This window comes from Felis catus, chromosome E1 (assembly GCF_018350175.1).
Source record: "Felis catus isolate Fca126 chromosome E1, F.catus_Fca126_mat1.0, whole genome shotgun sequence".
Lineage (NCBI taxonomy): Eukaryota > Metazoa > Chordata > Mammalia > Carnivora > Felidae > Felis > Felis catus.
The window spans coordinates 30,581,127-30,594,078 of NC_058381.1; the positions used below are offsets into that span (position 1 = coordinate 30,581,127).

General features: G+C 41.6%; 1 protein-coding gene across 3 annotated transcripts in view; it reads right to left on the reverse strand.

The window, feature by feature from the left end:
* ANKFN1 (ankyrin repeat and fibronectin type III domain containing 1) overlaps positions 1-12,952 on the reverse strand; it is a 603,208-nt gene that overhangs the window by 484,164 nt on the left and 106,092 nt on the right. The gene's annotated exons all lie outside the window — the stretch shown is intronic.

Consider the following 12,952-nt stretch of genomic DNA (forward strand, 5'->3'; position numbering starts at 1 on the left):
TGGGCAACCCAAAATCATGGAAAGAGCACAAATGTCCATCAATGGATGAATGGATAAAGAAGCTGTGGTTTACATATACAATGGAATACTACTTGGCAATGAGAAAGAATGAAATCCTGCCATTTGCAACAACATGGATGGAACTAGAGGCTATTATGCTAAGTGAAATAAGTCAGTCAGAGAAAGACAGATATCATATGTTTTCACTCATTTGTGGAACTTGAGAAACTTAACAGAAGACCATGTGGGAAGGGAAGGGGAAAAAAATAGTTTCAAACAGAGAGGGAGGGAGGCAAACCCATAAGAGACTCTAAAACACAGAGAACAAACTGAGGATTGATGGGAGGGGAAAATGGATGACGGATATTGAGGAAGGCACTTGTTGGGATGAGCACTGAGTGTTGTATGTAAGCGATGGATCACGGGAATCTACCCCCCAAACCAAGAGCACTGTATACACCGTATGCTAGCTAATTTGACAATAAATTATGTTTTAAAAAAAAAAAGGTATGGGCAACCCAATGAGTATGGGATTTAAATCCAAGTCCATCTGGCTTTGAAGTTTGTGCGTTTTGATTACTTCCACGAAATACAGCTCACCTTCAGGAAAGGTAAGTAGTTTATTAAGTGTCTCCAAGAAGTGGTTATAATGCAATCATTGTAGATATGGGACCTAAGTATATCAAGCCTGGCTGTCGGTGTAATGAATCCTGGCGATGATGACCAAAAGGAGAAAGGATGTTGCTGGGGCTGCTTCTCTTTCACATGCTCAATCCTCAGCTTTCCTGACTTGTTAGCTTCTTTCCACATAGCTGATCGCTCCTGCCTGCAGTGCTCTTGAAACACTTTCTTTATTTGCTTTCTGGGCAATCTCCCTTTGTCAGTCTCCCACCTCATCCCTCTGAGCAGTGGAGTGAGACACGGTTCCATCCTCGCTCTTCTCTTTGCTACGTGATATCACCCAACCACTTGGCTTTACCAAAATGCCATCAATAAGATGGTGTCATTCACATTTATATTTCCAGTCCTGACTCCCTTCCTGAAGTCTAGCTAATAGACCTCCATAATCTGTTATCTGAAATCTTTCGTAACAGATGTGCTTTGGAATGTATTTTTTTTTCTGATTTTATAAACTTATACGCATATACTGTACATTACAGAATATCCTGCTTGAGGTTTAGGGCAGCACCCAATATTCATTCCACGGAAATCTTTTTTCAGCACCCAATATTCAAATGCATGAATACTGCCACAGCAAAACATGACTATTCACACCAAATTACATGAAGGACTATAAATAACCTCGTATCAATTAAATCAAGTTTTCTGTCAAAGAAGAAATAAAATCCCCATCCCTACTTTCTTCTTCCATCCTTACCCTGCTTTATTTTCCTCCAGAGCACTTACCAGCTCTTGGCGAATTATATGGTGTTTGTTCACCTGATTAAGGTCTGGTTTCCTCACACCCAGTGTAAATTCCATGAGAGCAAGGGCTTTGGTGCTAGTTCCCAGCCCTTTCCCCACACCGACAACAGTTCCTGGCATACAGTTTTGTGGAGGAATAAATGAATCCTCCAATTCACCAACAGAGGACCAAACACAACCCTTTCCTTTTGCCCAGTTCTGCTGAAATATCACCGAATGTGAGACTCCCATGGGTTCAATGTCACAGTTAGCAATAACCACCCTTTTTTGTCACCTTCATTGCTTTAAGAAGTGTTGAGCAACTACTATTCAGAGCACCAAGGCCCCTTGAATATTTACTAAAGATATCTCTAGGCTCATTTTTAAAATGAGTCACTTGAAGCCCAGAGAGACTGAAGAACTAGTTCCTGGTTACCAGAGACCAATCTCTAGCAGAATTAAGGGCAGAACCCAGGCTCAAGAGATCTTTCATATCATTTCTGTCAAACCTCCACAGATATAGAAAGTATTCATGGAATGTTGAGTGACTCTGAAATTTTAATAACCTGGATTTTTGGACTATTATAAAAACCTGTAACATTTTTGTCACTAAGTAATAAATGTTGTTTTTACAAGAAATATGGAACTTAATTCTTTTAGTCCATAAAATGTCCTTTGCCTGTTTTTCCAGGGTCAGGTACTAAAAACCAGGATGCAGAATGTTCTTGCTCCCTCACTTGCCAACAACATGGGCTTTAAAAAGGCACTCCATTTCTCTGAGCTTCACTTTGTTTACAAAAGAAGTGATGATATAAACAAAAACTGTATAATACCTGTCCCACTTATCTCAATAGCTTATTACAAATTAAAAAATGTAATAGAAATCCTCATTTTGTACTAAGGAAGTTTTAAAAGTAGTTTTAAAAATCTAAATAAATAAGATATTAAACACAAGTACTGCATACTAATTAAAATCATGGACTATGGATCCAGACTGTCCAGTTGAAATCCTGCCTCTACCACTTACTATTTGTGTGATCTGGGGCAAGCTGCTTAAGTTTATTTTCCTCATCTGTAGAATAAGAATTATAATAGCAGCTACCTTTTACGATGGTCTGAGGTTTGAATATATCAACGTATATAAAATGCTTAGAACAATGCCTAGCATCTCATAAAGGCTCAGTGTTAGCTGCTACAGTAATGCAATTAAGAAACTATTATTATAACTACCAGATATAAAGATACACAGCTAGACATACATGCATATTCATTCAGATAGAGCTATATAAGTATTGCATTTATGTGGTTATATATAGACGTAGGAAAAGATTTAGCTGCATAGCCAGTGAACTTAGTAGCTCTGTTATTTTTATTGCTTCTTCATAGAGACCACAGACGTACATGGGAAATATGAGAGTGTGGTTCCAGCAATCTACTATAGTTAAGTTCATATTGCAAATCCCCTAAGTATCACTAACTTTCCATATTGTTAGAATTTAGTCCTTGCAAATGCAGCCACTACTTGGGCAGAATGTAGCAGCTGCCCAACAGGTGTTGAGAAATATGAGAATTGGGGGGGGTGGGGGAACACCATAATTCCCAGAAGGGAATGGACTCTCTTTTAATGCTTTATTGAGGGGAAAAGGGAGGCAAAGTAGCATAGGGTGAGTAGTATAGTGTCTAAAAACAAAAGTTACATGAGAAATAGAGGTAAAACAAAAGCTTTACCCCTTCCTGTCAGCCGAACTTTTCCAAGCTACCACAGACTAATAGGAAACTCCCTTCATTCTTAGCATTGCCTTGGATGGGAAGTTTACAATCTCCCTTGGCTTTAATGTGAACCATCAAGACAGGAAGCTCTGCATTTGTTATAAGTCCCTCCTGCTGTGAGTTAATGCAATGTCTGTGCTGCTATTTCAGGCAGAGTGGAGGTGGAAGAATCCTCCTCCTGCTCAGAAAGCATCTTTCCTTTCCTTGGAGAACCACTATTCGACGTCTTGTCCAATTCAGTTGAACACTTTGGTTACTACATTATAGGATTTTTCTGTAGATCTGTGGACAGTCATTTTGCCCCTCAGAGCTTTATTCATAAGGTATATTGGATGACTGATAACACTATTCATGTAATCTATACATGTTTTCAATTCTGTGTGCCCAGCATTGAGCTAGGTAATATCAAGACTATATAAATAATACACGGCTCTCGGGGTGTATAAAACCTTGATGGAGATTTAGACACCTTAACAGATTCAAGAGGAAAAGAAGAGAATATATAATAGACCGTTAGACTAGTTGCCAGAATTCAAACAGTAAGTCTTTTTCAGAGTTGAATTGTAATGCCTGTAGTATATCACCTGTATCATAGTAAGCCCTCAAATATTTTTAATATAAATGGGTGAAGAATGATGATTTAATGTATATTAACAGCTGCAAAAGCATTACTGAATTTTAAACTAAAGTCACTCATCTAGTCTAAGTAAGTAATATAAAATAAAGAAAGCAATTGGCTAGTTGCTCATCAAATCCACCACTCTCCCTTGGTTTATGTCAGGACTGGCTCTCTCAGCATCGCTTGCAATTACGTGGAGTCATGTAACTAAGTTTTGGCCAGTGATGTGTATGCATAAGTCTTATATCTCTACTTCCAGGAAGATGCCAAAAATCTCCTTTGAAATCTTCCATGCATCATCTCTTTATCTTCCTGCTGAATGCTGAAGATCCTCTGGAGGCCTTTGAGATTCTGAAAGATGGCAGACCCATCAGATAGAAGAAGCCTGGGACCCTAAATAGACTGTGTGAAACAGAACAGGCAGAGCAGGAATGGGTGACATTAGGATGGTTCATGAGTGAGAAAAAGACTTATTATTTAACCCATTGAAATGTTAGTCTTTGCTGACTGTTCAAGAATATGAGCAAAAGATACAGAGGGCGGCATTATTTACAATAATGAAAAAGCAAAAGTAACCTAAATGTTCAACTATGAAAGAGAGTTTAAGTAAAAAGTATAAACCTATTCATAATGTGGGACACCTGGGTGGCTCAGTCAGTTAACCGTCCAACTCTTGATTTCAGCTCAGGTCATGATCTCATGGTCATGTGATCCAGCCCTGTGTCAGACTCCACACTGACCATGGAGCCCACTTGGAATTCTCTCTTCTGGCTTTCTCTCTCTCAAAATAAAGAAATAAACATAAAAAAAAATTTTTAAACCTATTCATGGGGCACCCGGGTGGCTCAGTCAATTAAGTGTCCGATTTTCAGCTCAGGTCATGGTCTTGCTGTCTGTGGGTTTGAGCCCCATTTGGGCTCTGTGCTGACAGCTCATAGCCTAGAGCCTGCTTTGGATTCTGTTTCTGCCTCTCTCTCTGCCCCTCCCTTGCTCTCTCTGTCTCTCTCTCTCAAAAATAAATAAACAGTAAAAAAAAAATTAAAAAAAAACCTATTCATAATCCACAAAAAGTGATGGTTGTGAACGCCATGCTGCAATGTAGGAAAATACTGACATTTTAATATAAAATTCAGAGTGCAATATATAGAATATTATATGTTTTACACAGGAAGTTAATATATCATAATGTCAAATACAATTGTGTTAGATACACACAGTTGGATTTATCCAATGTGGTTCGATTCATGATTGATTTCTCTATTCTTAAATGTTTTATTTTTGGCATTGTGGTGTTGTTGCTTTATAATTTAAAAATATAATGCAAAAAAGTTATTTAAAAAGTGAAGTTAATTCTCAAATGGTAAGCAGATCGTAAGCGTTTTTCTTAATCTGAAGTGGAGGGCTCAACTTTAACCAGAGGGAAAGAGGAGGCTTCACAGGAAGAATGCAACTACCATGGGGCCTGGATAGATGAGGACTGACTTGGCAGAGAGAAGCAAAGAGTGTTCCAGCCGAATTGAGGAGTGTGAATGAAGGCTTTGGGGATATGAAGAGCTCCTGGGAATGCCTAAAAATCTCAAGATACTGAACACGGCACTGTTTGGGGTACCTGAGAGTGCTCTTTTCATCTCCAGGTTCCAGTGTTCCTTCCATTCCGCAATTAAAAAAAAAAATTAATGCTTATTTATTTTTGAGAGAGAGACAGAGCACAAGTAGGGGAGGGGCAGAGAGGGAGGGCAATACAGAATCTGAAGCAGGCTCCAGGCTCTGAACTGTCAGCACAGAGCCCAATGCAGGGCTTGAACTCATGAACCATGGGATCATGGCCTGAGCTGAAGTCATAAGCTTAACTGACTGAGCCACCCAGACACCCCCCTTTCTGCAATTCTTGCCATCCATAAGTTTGATGCTTGGGCCTGCTCTCCTGGGATGGGAGACCAGCTTGCGTGGATTGCATTCATCTGTTTATCTATTTCACCTTGTAGGGTCTGGGTGAAGTCAGAGGCCCAGCAAGAATCCTATTTTCTGGCTAACCTGGGATATGTTGACCTCAGACTGCCTAAACTGGCTGAATAGAATTTTTTGATCCAGGCTCAGTTTCCCATTCATTTTTCTTACGCACTGGCTGTCTAGACTGAATTGAAAGCAGACATGTAACAGATTTGGAGTCTGTCTTCAAAAAGCTCACAGCTTTGGGAGGACAGGATGAAGATGGAAAGTGAAGGAAAACACTATTTACTTGAGCATTCATTCTATGACATAGGTAAGACCAGAGACTTCACAAAACTCTCAGATACTGTCATCTCTGTCTTATAGATCAGATAAGTGAGGCTCAGAGACACTCAGTGATTTTCATAAGGCCACACAGCAGGAAGCAAGCAGCAGAGATTGGACTGAAACCTGCCAGTCTAATTTCTTTATCTAGGAAGTTCTGACAGAAGCCAAATATAGCTCATGATATTAAAGAAAAAGCGTAGAGATGGATTATTACAGAAGTCCAAATAAGACCCCAAAGGTGGGACTGGTAGAAGGATGTGAAACAAAGGAATAGCATTTTTTGTTGCTGTTTTAAATAGATGGATATTTGGGGCAAAGTCTTAGTTTCAAAGCAAAGCCCTTGTTTTGTGGGTTACTTGGGAAGGGCTTAGGGGCAGCTGCCTGGCATTAGCTGGAAATATGCAAGCCAGGCTTGAGTGATCCTCAAGCCTCCTTTCTCTCTTTGTAAAGGCTGGGTATGCCTTTGAAACTCAGACTTCTAAAACCCTGCCTCTGCATACTTGGAAATAGGCCTGTCAGAGGCAGGCAGTCAAGACATGTTTAGCTACCTCTTCACAAGCAAGCATTTTAAAAGGTGCTTCTAATCCATTCAGGCCCCTCATAAATGACAGGAGCCTGAACATTACCATAGTTACCGAATCGGCAATCAGTCTCCATCCATTTCCTCTTCTGTTACAGAACACTGAATGAGAGGATGCAGCACAGCAGGTGAATTGAAAGCCTTTCTCTGCTCCACTCCCAACCCTGTTCTATTAGGACCTTACAGCCACCTGTTTATAGAGACAAGAGCAAATCTACCAATAAGGTGGAACCATAGGACGGACATCTCAAAATCTAGGGCACAGCCTCCTCAATGAACCCACAGAAGGGGCAGGAGAGCTGAGGACCAGCATATGCAGAGCTGGTCATTTGTATGATCCTTCAGAAACCCAGGCTTAATAGCGGCCCCCTCACCGCACCCACATATGCATCAATTCCAATCTTCAGTACCAGATTAAGTCCAAACTCCCACGTGTGACATAAAGCACTCAGTAATTGGTCCATAGCTCACCCTTCCAACCTCATCACTCCTTCTTCAACTGTAAGACTTATCTTGAGTGTCTCCTCCCCCAGGAAGTCTTTGTGGCTCTACCAGGTCATCTCCTTGTGCTCTCTCATAACACATTTCATTTTGCTATAATTATCTCTTTGCTTGTCTGTCTCCTCCACCTATAAGCAACTAACGGTCAACAAGCTGCATATGATTAGCATCCTACCATGGTGCATAGTAGGCATGCAAGAAAGTTTGAGTCAAGTATGACTGCATCTGTCACCAATACCCATCTCGGCATTTCCAGCTACTCTGGACCGTTCCTAGCAGGTGCTCTACATACGAAGACCCCTGTCCTTTCTGGGTTCTCTTCACTTCACCTGAGATAACTTCGACCCTCCACTCCCCACACAATGGTGCCGCCTGAAGGAATTGCAGCTGTATGGCACTTCAGCTCAAGTGTCGCCCTGTATCTGAAGACTTCTATGAATCTCTAAGGTAGACCTTCCTGTCCTCAATCTCAGGTCCCGAATTCCTTCTGTGGCTCTGGTTGGCCAAATGTGTCTGTCTTACCCTTCAGGGCAGAAGCCACTCCTTGCCCATCTTTGTGTTCTGCACCGGCCGTCCAGCAGATGCTTAATACTCAATATGGAGTTAAATAATAAAATAATCAACAGTCACTCAAAATAATCTTCAAATCACCTGCCTTCTGGCTTCCCACAGAAATAACGCTTGAATCTCCCCCCACCTGCTCCCCGACCTCACCAAGCACGGAGACGCTGTTTTGACAGGGCACTTTCTCACACCTGAGCTGCAAACTGCAGGCAGCAGCCTGAGAGGGATGGGAATTGTGGTGAGTGATGCTTTCTTCACCCGGGATAGAGGCAGGATCGGTTTTAAAGTGGTTGCCATTTGGAGCAGGAACCTGAGATCAATCACGACCCTTGTTCTTGCCAAGTTATGAGAAGAGTTTTTGTTTCCCATCTGCCTGTCAGAAGAACACGATTCTCTCCTGACACCTGCCTTTGGGCTAGCATGATTGAAATGGAAGTAAATAGGAAAGGTGGGAAAATTAACAAAAAGGCAGGGGGAAAAAGTACATTGCCCAAAACCTTCAGTTTGGGATGGAGTACACTAAAGTGGGAGTTTTAGGCTCATTCCAGCCTGTTCTTTAAGTACTACTTAGCTAACGTGTGATATTGGAATAAACTTAACCCTCTTAAACCCCTGCTTCTTTATTTACAAAGGGTTGGGTTGGGGATTCAATGAGGTAATGCATGTTTCAAACGAATGCACTGAACAGTGTCTGAGGAGATGTTCAGTAAGTATGTATTTTTGTCATCATCAACTTGCAGGAGGAATTACACCATTGTATCGTGTTGCATTTGTGACTTAAGTCAGATTTCCCAGAAACAGACTCTGAGACAAGATTTGTGTGCAAGTGAATGATAAAGGAGGGACCAGGAAGGGACTGGGGAGGCAGGACATGAAAGGGAAAGAGGCCAAGCCAGCATGGGGGTTTAGGCAAAGCCTCAGCCCCAGCCTTCAAGGGGACCCTGGAGTATGAATTATAGCTCAAAGGATGTCCCAACTCTGGACAAGGGATCCGGGCTTTGTACTTTCTTATCTGTAGTCACCAGCTAAGGTCGCTCCAGGACCCACATACTTCCAGATACTCTGGTTCTTGACATCTGAGCAAAGCGGCTCCTAGAGACATCTTCCAAAGAGAGTAAGAATTACAGGCCTTCACAAACAAAGAATACATGGAACCAGCAAATGGACACCTGGAAACAGATCTGAAGACAGATAGACGGGTCACTGTCTGTGTCCACAGACCTCTGAAAGAGGCACTTGTAAGCACTTTCACGCTCATCATCCCATTGAGCCCCACTGCATCCCTGGTAAGAGCTTTCAGGGTACCAGCCTGGGATGGAGCAGCATTGGAACGGACCTATGAGAAAGCCCTGTGTCTGTCCCTGTCTCTCCTCTGGGACATGCTCGAAAATCACGAGGACAGCAAGAGGGAGAAATGACCTCAAGCAAGCCTGACATTGGACTTCAGAGCAGGACTGAGGAGGCTTCAAAGGCCCCACACCCAGGCTGCAGCCAGACCAATTAATGAGGACATCTGGGCTGAAACCTGGGTGTCAGTAATTATTAAAGCTCCCAGGGATTCCAGTGTGCCAACAAGCTTGAAAGTCTCTGTGCTGAAGGAAGCTAACCAATCAACGCATCCATAGCTGTAGTGTAAAGAGCAGGTAATTGTACGGGCAATGTAAGAGAGATCTGGAGTTAGTCACTTGCCCAATATTTACTGAGCACCTTCTAAGAACAAGGCTCTATTGTAAGTGCTCAGGGGACATGAAAATGAAACTCCTCTGTTCTCCAGTCTTGGGAGTGGGGAATGGCATGCAAATCACTGCAGTCCTCTCTGTTATGAGCTGCAGGAGGGATATATTTATATATCTCCAATGTGCCCACCATGGACAGAGTGAACTCTACTGCCAGAATTTGGGAAGGGAGGAAATGTGCTTAGGAGAGCTTCACAGAAGAGATACTACAGCTGGGCTTAAGGCGGAGGTAGGGGGATGGGGTGGGATTGGAAATGTGAATGACAAGGAAATAGCATGTGCAGAGTAAGGAGGAAGAATAAAAGACACTGATTTCCAGGGCATGTAAATGACTTGGTATGGCAATTCCAGTATGTGGGAGCATACTAGAACACGAGAATGTGGGGGTGTGGCATAGTCTGTGCATTTGGACCCTTCACCCACAGAGAGGGCACATCTCTGAGAGCACCAAGAGCCTGGGAAACATCAGCCCTCCTCCTTCCCCCAGGTCTCCATTCTGGAAAGGTAGGCAAGAAGCAGGTTTGTTCATTAATGGCAGTATAGCTTTGCATCCTACACATATATACATGTGCGTGCGTGCATACACACACACACACACACACACACACATTTCCCAGTTTATTAAAATCAGTCCCAACATAATGCCCAGCCACAGCTTTCTTCAAACTCCCAGGGATATGTGTACTCAGTGGTCACTTCTATGTCCAAATTGATCTTTCTGCTGAAACCAAAATCTCATTTCATCTCACCCCCCGGGTTGTTCTTTTTTTTTTTTTTTGTTTATGTTTTTATTTTAAGAGAAAGGAGAGAGAGTATGTGGGGGAGGGACAGAGGAAGAGGGAGAGAGATAATCCTAAGCAGTCTCCATGCTGTCAGCACAGAGCCCAATGCACAACTCAAACTCACAAACCATGACATCATAACCTGAGCTGAAATCAAGAGCCGATGCCTAACTGACTGAGCCACCTAGGTGTGCCTGTTCTTTTTCTTTGGATTGGTACCAGTATAGATGAGGATTTTAATTTCTATAAGAATCTTTCATACCAGACGTTTGTTGTTGGTTTTTTTAAGATGTTTATTTTTGAGAGAGAAAGAGAAAGAGGGAGAGGCAGAGAGAGAGAGAGATACAGAGAGATAGAGGATCTGAAAAAGGCTCTGTGCTGTCAGAGCAGAGCCTGATGCAGGGCTTGAACTCACAAACCGTGAGATCATGACATGAGCTGAAGTCGGATGCCTAACTTAACAAGGCACCCACACCAGGCATTTGTGTGTTCAGCAGACTTCTTTGAAAATTGAGATGATAAAGCATATTTTTATAATAGAAAAGCAAGTTAAAAATGAGAGTTTAGACAGTTTTGCTTTAAAAGTTCTTGAGCTGTGTCTCTACGGAGAATTTCTTTCTGGTCACACCCCTCTAAAGGTTGCAGCCTCCTGCTCTGTAGCTCAGTCTTCCCGAACACACACACACACACACACACACACACACACACACACACACACACACACTGTTATGCTCCTTTCATCTTAATTCCCTAACTTAATTATGCAGAACAGTTCAGCTGTTTGAACTCTCCCACCCTCTATTGGATTCCAGGCTTATTTTTAAAAATAACACCTATTAATGTGCCTGCAAAACAAAGGTTCATCCACCCTCGGACTCATCCTTTATCAGCACAGAAGAAATGGAAGAAGCTTTGAAATCTCCATCTTTTTCACTCTCCTTCTCCCACAAGTGTCTGTAATTGGAAGGGGAGAGTATAGAGACTTGTTTCCCTGTTGATGAGAGTTATGCTCCCCTACTTCTTAGGAGGCAGTAGTAGCTAGTAGCTATAGTTTTTGTTTTAAATAACTTCTTTCAATAACAGATATCCAATGTCCACGGTGACAGGCTCGGTGACTTGCCCACAAGTCGAATATGACAAAGGGAAGGGAGCATGCATTGGGCACCTACTAAATGCCAGGCAGCCTTTGTAGATTAATTTAATTCGTTCTATCCCATGAGTTATGCACTTTTAAAAATTATTGTTATTATATGAATGAGAAGACAATGAATGAGAACTTCAATTGTTTTTTTTTAATTTTTTAATGTGTATTTGTTTTTGAGAGAAAGGGACAGACAGAGGTGAGCAGCAGAGGGGCAGAGAGGGAGGGAGACACAGAATCTGAAGCAGGTTCCAGGCTCTGAGCTGTCAGCACAAAGCCCGACGCATGGCTCAAACTCACAAACTGTGAGATCATGACTTCAGCCGGTCAGATGCTTAACTGACTGAGCCACCCAGGTGCCCCAGAACTTCAAGTGATTTGCTCAGAGTTATCCAATTTCATGCTGTGGCGACATGTTTTACACTATTCAGTTTTTTTCTAATTCTTCATATGGAAATCAAATGCAAATACCCTTTCTCACTCACTCGCTAGGCATTCACAAAGTTGCCAAGATAGCATAAAGAGTTCCTATATGTGCCACATCTAATTTTCTCTTTTTAAAGTTTTTATTTAAATTTTTATTAACATTCAGTGTAATGTTAGTTTCACGCATACAATATAGTGATTCAGCACTTACATGTAACACCTGGTGCTTATCACAAGTGCACTCCTTAATCCCCATCACTTATTTCACTCCCCCCCACCCCAACCTCCTTCTGGTAACCATCAGTTTGTTCTCTATAGTTAAGAGTCTGTTTCTTGGTTTGCCTTTCCTCCCTCTCTCTATTTTTTTCCCCTTTGCTCATTTGTTTTGTTTCTTAAATCCCACATAAGACGGAAATCATAATGTATTTGTCTTTTTCTGACTGACTTACTTCACTTAGCATAATACTCTATAGCTCCATCCATGTGGTTGCAAATGGCATGATTTCATTCTTTTATATGACTAATATTTCATTGTGTATATACACACCACATCTTCTTTATCCATTCATCAATCCATGAACACTTAGACTGTTGCCATAATTTGGTTATTGTAGATAACAGCCTTTGAATTAGTATTTTTGTATTCTTTGGGTAAATACCTGGTAGTGTAATTGCTGGATGATAGGGTAGTTCTATTTTTAATTTTTGAGGAATCTCCATATTGTTTTCCAGAGTGGCTGCATCAGTTTGCATTCCCACCAATAGTGCAAGAGGGTTCCCCTTTCTCTGCATCCTCACCAACACCTATTGTTTCTTGTGTTGTTGATTTTAGCCATTCTGACAGGTATGAGGTGATATCCCCTAGTTTTGATTTGCACTTCCCTGATGATAAGTGATGAGCATCTTTTCACAAGTCTGTTGGCCATCTGTAGGTCTTCTTTGGAAAAAAGGTATGTTCATGTCTTCTGCTCATTTTTATCAACTGGATTATTCATTTTTTGGGTGTTGAATTGTGTAAGTTCTTTACATATTTTGGATACTAACACTTTGCCAGATATATCATTTACAAATACCTTCTCCCATTCTTTAGGGTGGCTTTTAGATTTGTTGCTTCCTTCACTGTGCAGAAGCTTTTTATTTTAATGAAGTCCC